The sequence below is a fragment of the Anser brachyrhynchus genome (assembly GCF_964034855.1).
Source record: "Anser brachyrhynchus genome assembly, chromosome: 1".
Lineage (NCBI taxonomy): Eukaryota > Metazoa > Chordata > Aves > Anseriformes > Anatidae > Anser > Anser brachyrhynchus.
In genome coordinates this window covers 201,923,270-201,931,671 of record NC_137694.1, presented here as the reverse complement: position 1 = coordinate 201,931,671, position 8,402 = coordinate 201,923,270, and positions in this window count along the sequence as shown.

The following is an 8,402-nucleotide window of genomic DNA, read 5'->3' as shown; positions in this document are numbered from 1 at the left end:
CCCAAAAAAAAAAAAAAAAAAGAAAAAGAAAGAAAGAAAGAAAAAGAAAAAGAAGAAAGAAAAAAAAAAAAAGGCAAGAACTAAGCCTTGGGAAATAAGAAAGTCTGGATCACTGCTAGTAAGAACAGTTTGTGAGACACCCAAAGGGAAGTTAATCCAGGATTGTGGTTGATGTTTCATGTCAGTTCTGACAGTAGCACCAATTGTTCTTGTACACGTTGACAGCTGAAGATGAGTGGCTAAAAAGGAGACATTTTCTAGACTCAGCTCTGAAAGCACTGCTACTTAAGTCAGTTGAGACAAGTGACTGGGACTTAATTCAGTAATTTCAAACGTGAGTTAGGTTCAGCATTCAACAAATTGATTCCCATTTTTTTCTTCCTGACACCTATAGTCAAAGATAATCTTTGCAAGCCATCTGGCCAAGTCATAATCCACTTTTGTTTGATTTGACAGATCAATGAGTGAACACTACACAGCAAGAGGTATACAAGCTAATGAACATGCTCAAAGGCCTGTTTTTTTAATGTACTTGGAACAAAGCACAAAAGATATATAAGCCAGTTTGAAATGATTTACTGTCATGGATCTCTATATCCATAAGTTGGTAAACACTTTTATTATTATTCCTAATTTGTTTTCCATGCACTTTCAAATGCACGAAAGACAAATCCAGATGCTCACAGAAAGATACAATACCTGCTCCCAAGTTTTAGTCAGTTCCATTCTCTCATCCATATTCTTTAGAATATTTTTGCCAAATATTTTCTTATTTCTAGATGGATTCTGTGGCCAAAGTACTATTTGTAAATCACATTAATCATATACAGTGACAGGACATCAGCTTTGAGAGCTAGAGCCAAGGTTGTGCCATTTATGGTCACGAAAGACATACAGCTGCTTCTTTAAGACGTGACGTAAAACCAAGGTCCTGCCTTTTACCATCAGTAAAGAAGAATAGCTTGGCAGTGAAGGAAAAGCTGCAGTTGGCATACCATTAATTGTAAACTGAATAATTGCATTCTTCTTCCATACGATACACTGTCCCTCTAGATACATCCCTCTTCATACATCGTTCTCTTCTGTGACAATGCTGCCAAATATTTTAAAATCAGGTTGCCCAATTCCACTGACTATTCACTGTATTAGATTTTCTGGGCTCAATTTTGAAGAGGCATTTTCAGGTAGAGGAGAGCAAGAAAGAAATTTGTCAGCACATCGAACTCAAGCAAGCAGAGCAAAAAGTTTAAGCAGTGCTGACACTATAGTCTTCTAAGTTCAACCCCAAAAATAAATGTAATGTCCCTGAAGACACCACTGCTTAAAGATTTTCTGTTAAACCAAGTGATAAGGCTGTGCCCGTGCTTTACTTCACGTCTTTGTTTGTTTGTTTGTTTGTTTGTTTGTTTTGGTTCATTAGGTATGTCAATACCATCAATGTAGAGCATAGGACAGTTCAAATGATCTGCCTGCCGTGACTGTGTCCAAACTGCTGTACTTGACACACAAAGAAGTTTAACTCACTTCTGCCCCACAAATCTACACTTTTTTCTGCATAAACATGGGAGTAAGATGAAGTTTAAGATATATTTGAGTTTCAACCTCATAGGAAGTTGAAAAGTGGATGGGCCATGGGTCCTGACCCAGAAAGTGGAAAGTTCTCCGTGTTCTGATGGCAAAGTTATAGACCAGGAACTCAAAGGTGGCAACATCTTCTTCCATCCAAGGACTATGGGAGGGTATTCTGACACGCCTAACCACTCACTTGTCGACACATCACCGATACTTCCAGGAGAGAAGCAAAATGGTTTGGGATGCTGCATCCTCTGCTTGCAGCAGATGACTCACATCTCATTTTCTACATTGTACAATAGTCAGACAATGTGATGTTTCCTAGAGCGCTATTGTTCTGGGCAGCAAAGTTGAGAGTTTAATTCAACTGAAGCCTTTCAACGTTGATTAAAGGAAGAGAGTACGACATTTTACAACCACTCTGGAAGGAAGCTGCACAAGCTTTGGGAAAGAGATGTGTGGGTGATCTGTTCCAATTACTATCAGAGCTCTGAAAATCACTTATGCTGTTGAAGTGAAACAACCCAAATATGGAGCAAAAATATCTCAGATTTTGTGAGAGACATTTCCAAGACGTTTACTTGTTGTTAAGCTTATTTTGATAGATATGCAGTTTTTGCTGGTACCTAGAGGAAAATGAGATGAGCTAATTTTTAAAACTGCAGAAATTAATAAACACATCAACTAGAGAAATTATTTCTCAAGTTCTGACTAAAAAATATTTGTTTTCATAGCTATTTTGTTAAACAGCCATTGCCTTACACCCATGAGGTGGCAGAGTTCCAGTAGCTTTAGAAATTTAATAAACTTTTCAATAGATGCATGATGGGAGAGACACACAAACCTAGAATTGTAATGAAGGATTGTTGGAATAAAGGTGTCAGGATAATAATATATCCATACAGACATGTATGCAGGCACAGGCATATCTATAGGTCTCAAACTAGTTCCATTAAAACAGGAGAGTACTTCCTGTGCTAAATTAGCCCTCTCTATATTGCAGAGAGGTTTGGGATATTTCAGCCTGGAAGGAGTTCAGAGGAAAGGGGCACATGAGAAAAACTAGAGAAAAAATATAAAGATTATTTAACAATGCAAAGAGTTTGAAACAACATCTTAATATTAACTTTGGAACTGATACCAAGGCATTTTTAATGCAAAGGTGAGATGTAAAATATTATTGCTATAAAACATATGAATTTTAAATAGGATGGAAAATTAACAGCTCATTTAATGTATAATAATACTAAAAGAAGCAGTTACTCATCTGCTCTGGGATTGTATCATTGACCAAAGTTATTGCTTACTACCTGCAACGCAACATAGAGTAAAAGATCTGTCCTCTCTGCCTGGTATTTTATGGTCGGGGAACAGCCACACTGGGACTTCCAACAGAGAATCAATTGACATGGGCAGACAGAAAGATATTTCCTTAAAAAGGGGGGGGCAGATAAAATGGCTCTACCATTTTGTACCCATCATTCATCATTAATGGCTGATGGCCCTTTAACCTGGGTATCTAGAGGCCTACAGGAGAGTTAAGTAACTGCTTTAACACACAGGGCAGGTTAAACCTTGTAGGAAATAACAGCAAACTTATAAAATTATATTTAATCACTATCAGGAATTCTTCACATGAGGAAATGCTCCTGGGTTGCATCTAGTCAGGAAATCACATCATCATATTATTCATAGGAGTCTAAAAACATGAATAACTCTTGTCAATGATCCTAATTATTCCCACAGGAATTAAAGGTCAGTAACTAAGTAGAAAGTGTTGATAAAAGAAGCATTAGTTACTGGCAGAACATATTTTACTAGCAGTTAGCAGATAATGGACAACTACTTACACTCCGCTGTAATACTTTGGTATAAATATGCTCTTTTTTTAAGATAAATAATGGGAATCTTTCATTTATATGGTGGGTTTCATCCTTAAGCTTCTGTGAGTGTTTTACACATTCTTCTAATAGATTTAAAAATATAGATCTGGACCAATGACCTCTGAAGATTTTTTTTCCTGTGGTCACCCAATTAGTCACTACTGCAGGACTTAATAAATAAAGCAGTGACATATCTATATCTCTGGAGAGAAATGCATAACTCTGAGCAAAGTCGCTTACAGCAACAATTTCCAGTAGCAGGAGATGAGAAATTAAACAACTGTCTTGCATTTAAATTATCAGTGGTACATATTTAAAGAAGGCAAAATACTACAACAGCAGCTGGAATGTACCTCTGGCAACTGTCTTTATATGGAATAGACCAAAGGACTTTAACAGTCACAAAGAACTGATAACCTACTGTTGTTCTCCATGAGGAAACACCATAGCTTTCTTAATACCATGTCAAAGCTTCAGCTTTCTATTAACTTGGGTTCTGGGAAAATTTCTTATCAAGTTAAGTAAGCAAGCAACATTTACCCCTTGTCTGTTTCTCACAAGAAGTTTTAGTGGTTGAAGCAGTGAAATCCATAGATGTTCTACAATGTTGGTTTGTGAAATCAAACCTGAGATGATTTCATTATTGAGGTTTTGCACTGTGCAAATGGTTGTTGAACACAGGAAACAGAAGAGGTTATTGTAATATTTGACATAGACTGTTCTGAATTTGTTTGTTTGTTTATTTTGCACTTAGGTGCTCCTAAAATCCTCTATGGAGCTTATGGAACAGATTATAAGAAGCATATAGGACTCTCAGGGAAAATTTAGTCACATTCAGGAGAAACTGCAAAAAGGCTCTACCTGTACTGCTGAGGCACCTCAGCAGTGAAAACTTTCTCTAAACTCATAGAGTTTAATCCTTAGACACCCACAAAAGATTCACTGTTTTTCATAAACTGACCGCCTAAACACTTCAGGCCAAACAGAACCCAAAATCCATGAATCTTTGGCTCCAGGTCCCTCTCACAATTAAATATGCTGGGCATGGTCAGAGCATAACCAATCTTTGTTGTTGTGTTCAAGTAATTTTAAAATGCTATTGAAACAACTGATCTCAAAAGTCAGACATGTAAGATGTGTCATTCTGAAAGAGTTTAGAAATATCAGCCTCATTAAGGCGAAAATCCCATTCATTCTGATATGAGTTTTCTGACTAAGTATCTCACTCTTGTTGGAGTCCTTCCTGGAGGCAGAAACAAAATATTCAGGGATCCATCAAGCTGGACACACCAGGTAGCTGATCCTACAATCTAGTTTTTGAGTTGCCCAGCTAGGAAATTCATTATACTGCTCCCTTGCATACTTTTGCTTTACATCAAGACTGTTAGCATGGTGAGTGTGTGGCACCTAGAAACTGAAAACTTCAAAGTCTTAGACGGGAAATCAGGTGGATTATACAAACTATGAAAAAGCTATACAGGACTAAACTGACGTGTTAGGTTCTTCCTAAATATGACTTCTACCTTCCTAAATACACATTTTTCTGTTCGTGTTTTTAAAGAAAACAACATTTCTCTTTTAATCTAGGATCTCTTCTCAGTCTGCTGAGTGTTCCTCTCACAGGCTCTTCCAGTAAGAACAGTCAGCTGCAGTACTGTAGATTTTAGGTTTTGCCACAGCTGCCAAGTTCTCTGAAGCCCCTAATGCTGTTCAGTTCAGTTCAGCCCAATAATCATACCATTGCTGAGTACCCATATTAAAACACAATATTTTCACTAAAATGAATCATTATTTAAAAAAAATAAAAATAAAAAAATCTGGTTTCAGATCTTTTCCTTACTTAGCTAGTAGCAAGACAGCAAAAAGTCACTCTGTGCTACTCAAATATCACAAAATTTACTTGTATTTCAGAAAACCATGTAATATTCATGGCCACATATGCATACATATGCATCTCACAGAGAATATAGCATCTGAAGAGCATAAATGTTGATGACTCTTCCAAGAGAAAGATCTTGCGTGACCTGAATCCCTTCAGGCTGACTTTTTATTCCGTTACTATGAGAAGACATAACATGCAGTTTGAAGAGCCTTTTACATGGATCTGGAAGGAGAGAAGTAGATGCCAAAAGGAGTTGGTGATGAGTTGGATGGAGTGATTTAGCTGCAGTCCCTGAGTAACCTCACACTCTCGTGTAGTTTTAATTTTTATCTCATTGCTGATAACCCTGTAACCACTCTCCATTCTGGCTCCTTCTGTATTTCCTTCTCACATGTATTAGCAACATCTCCCTTCACACATCTCAACATTATCTAATTTTAACACAGGAAAAATAAAGAAAACAAACAGAAATACCCACAACAGTTTATGGTCTTCTATCATTCTGTATTTTAGATAATATTTTAGCTTTTATTTATACTGGTCACTAATTTCCCTTTACCTTTTCAACTTTCCTCTACACAGTCTGTGGCTTCTTTCTTTCCTGAAAATGTAATTGTCTTTCTACCCTGTGAACTGTACCATGTTCCTCAACAAACATTACAACCTCTACTTGATCCTGTAAATATAACTGATTCTCCATCTTTGCCCACAGCTAGGAAAATTCTTTGTTGCAGGCAACTCCCTGACTGCACATAGTCTTCTATAATGTGGTACAGACTGTAACCTCATATAAGTAAAATGAAATATACCCCTCGTATTAAATATCCAGTCAGGGGAACATTATTTGAAAACATTGATGACTAAAAGAATACTAATTGTTTCTATGATTCTAAACTTTAAGATGGTTCAGAGATTTTCTCCTTATGGATGTGCACCTATCCATCATTTCAAAACCTTAAGATATTGCATAAGGATCTATTGTTCATTGTTTTTAGAAGAAAAGGAAATGTAACAGGTATTGGAGAAAGTTTAAAATGAAATGAAAACTCTAGTTTTAAAGAGAAATATATTATAATCCCATTTATTATACCCTTGTACTTCAACTGCAAAAGATACTGACACACTCAGTTCACTGTTCAGCTCATCTTCCTGACAAGGTTAGCACATAAAAGCTAAGGCACTCTGGATGAGCCCTTCAGTGGTTATAAATCAGAGCCATCTCTTAGGCAAATGGCAAACATGGTCATGTTTCCTCAGTGTTACCGCAGTAGATGTGACCTTTGGGTCTGTGATTGTTCTGAATTGGCAGATAAATGCAGCCATTGGGAAGACTGGGCACTGTGATGGATTTTGGCTTCTCTGTAGATAATGGGAGGGGTTTTGTCATTTGCAATCTGAGAAGCATTACTGAGTATTTTTGCTTTTCTTTCCCTCTCTAGTGGTATTGAAAACAGTTTGCCAGAAACTGGTTCAGATGTTATGCAGCCCTGTGAATTCAGAGACATGTGAGCCAGAGATGGAGTGGCTACACAAAAGTATGCCAAACTGCCTCTTTTTACAATGAACAGCATCACATCATTGCTCCTGCATGCAAATGCCATATTGCCGATGGCTGTGACAGCTCAGATGAGTCCTTGATGAAATAACCTCTGCTTGTTGTGTGATGCAGGCTGGCCCAGGAGACCCTGTGAGAGCCAAGTTGCAAGCAACTGCTTGAACAGTTGATGGGCTGGACAGTACTAACTTGCCGTAACAGATGACAGCTTGCATCTGCTTTCTCTGTGAAACAGCACCTCCTATTGAGCTAGGAACTCATCAAGAAATGACAATTCTATCCAGAATGTGCCTTTTGAGTTCAGAATTTGTCATGAATCTGAATTCATACAAACTCACCTCTGAGAGGTTGAATGAATTAGCAGTGAAGGACACCATCTTCTCTGAGCATGTTTTGTCTTCTATCACAGCTCTTACTTGGTACTCAGCATTGCATGCAATTAGCATGCTCAAAGACAAGTTTATAAAAGGAAAGCCAGAATTTTTCTGCAAAAGGCAGTTTCTACAAGTCAGGATGTGTCTGCTTGGTTCTCAGTGTCAGTGCTGAAGAACCTGAATGACAAATCTGACTAGGATGCAAAAGGACCAAGGGAAAATAAATTAAAATTAGGACAATCTGGGAAGCTTTTACTAGAAAAGAGAAGCAAGCTTGCTGGTCATGAGAATTGCAGCTGGGAACCAGAGAGAGAACTAGGGGTGAAGCTCTGTATATCTCATTAAAATAGCATTCAGAATAATGCTTAACATAATCTGCAGCATAATCTCCTTTATTGTTCCAATGAAAGGTTGGAATTTGCTTATATATGCTAAACATACATGGAAACAGGCAGGAAAAATGAACATAAATTAATAATTACATGATGCAATATGCATGACAAAGTACTCAGAGGCTCATTTATAATGGAATATGTGCAAAAATAAGCTATAGCAAAAATAACCAGGAGTGGTCGCACAATAAAATCTTAACTGATATGTTTAAACAAATTTGTATTGAAGTAATAATAAACACATGCATTGAACTATTATGGAATTCAGGACTGGAGTCTCAAGTCCAGAAATCACAATTTCACATCATTACCTTTTTAGGAGAACGTTATGCCAAGTCACTGGTAAAATGTTTTCCTTAGTAAGTATCTTAATATTGCCCTGGAAGAGCTAGTGGTTGCAAATCAGTGTTACAAATATGTTTGTTCTCCTTCATCAGTGATGCAAATCACCGATTTTTTCCCATTAACTGCAAAAGCATTTGTCACTGCCATAAAAATAAAATAAAAAGGTGTCAAGGTGTCTAAAAACTTAAGTGGTGCATATGTATTAACTGTAGATTTAAAAGGAACAAGAGGGCAAACAAGAGAGAACACATAACCTAGACCTTAAAAGACTTTTTTTTTTTTTTTTTAACTTTTACAATAAGTATTCTCTTCTGAAAGTTCATACAGGCACACACTGGAAAACCTCCCTAGTAAATCTATTTCTATTTTTTAGCGTGCTCATGTCACACAGGATCCATC